Raw genomic sequence first — 1,343 nt, 5'->3', positions numbered from 1 at the left:
AAAATCATCCTTTGGACTAGCTTTATTTAAATCCCGATAATCAACACACATTCGAACTTTTCCATCTTTCTTTGGAACCGGAATAATGTTAGCAACTCATTGAGGATATTTTGCCACAGCTAAGAAACCAGCATCAAATTGTTTCTTGATTTCTTCTCTAATTTTAAGTGACATATCAAGCCTCATCCTCCATAATTTCTGCTTAATTGGAGCACATTCAGGCTTGAGTGGTAGCTTGTGTTCAACTATGTTAGTGTCTAGCCCAGGCATATCCTGATATGACCATGCAAAGACATCCACATAATCAAATAAAAGGTTAACCAACTTTTCTCGTTCATTTTCTTTCATAGACATGCCAATTTTAACTTCTTTCTTATCATGTTCAGTCCCTAAATTGATCACCTCAAAAGGTTCTTGATAAGGTTGGATTATCTTAGCTTCTTGTTCAATTAACCTTTCTAGTTCTGGGGGAGGCTCGCAATCGTCTTCATAATCCTCATCAGCGTGATTAATTGGGTGTTCAAAATTACAAGGAAGTGTTCTAGCGCTGCTATTTTCAATATATTCATTTTCGACTCTGCATGGTTTAAATTTAAGAAGAAAAACGAAAAAGAGAAAATATGAATAAAGATTGCCAAAAAAAAAGACAAAAAGAAAAACAGTTGGAGAATTCAAAAATGCGTTTATTGATAATAAGTAGGAAGTTGAAATACATGTGCCCTAATTAGTTATCCTTATAGCCTTGGGCAGAGCAAAAGGAGTTAAAATACACAATTACTTTGAACATGAATTAACAAACACGGGAAACTCGATGATCTTCCAATTATTGAGATTGGTGTTTGGAGAACAAGGGTACACCAATTTGTGGGTATCATCATCAACACAATCCTCTTCCACAACAGCCACTTGATCAGCATATATTATTCCAGCACTTTGAAAGGTTTGACGAATGTCACAAATAGGGATCTTTTGTGAATTTGGTACCCGATTTTCCCAACGAGCTAGCTTGCTTTCTCGTTTTTCTTTCACAATGTTCTCTTGATCAGCTTTGGTAGGTATATATCCCAACTCGTACTTATCCTTCTTTTCTGGTATTTCTATCAATTTCCCGAATTTAACAAAAGTTCCTCCTTCCAACATGGATTTTGTAAACTTCAATGATGTGGTAGATAATTTTGGTTCTTTTAAACGAAATCCTTCACCCATGAAGACAACATTGGCGATTTCTAATGCTTGGAAGGAAGTCTCAATGGCTTCCTCTGCTTCTTCAATGTATCCCGTAGAAGATAGATGACTCACTATCATATCTTCTTCCCCAGATATTATCACCAGTTTATTGTTCA

The sequence above is a fragment of the Cicer arietinum genome, chromosome 3, assembly GCF_000331145.2.
Source record: "Cicer arietinum cultivar CDC Frontier isolate Library 1 chromosome 3, Cicar.CDCFrontier_v2.0, whole genome shotgun sequence".
NCBI classification, from domain to species: Eukaryota; Viridiplantae; Streptophyta; class Magnoliopsida; order Fabales; family Fabaceae; genus Cicer; species Cicer arietinum.
This window is presented reverse-complemented; position numbering follows the sequence as displayed.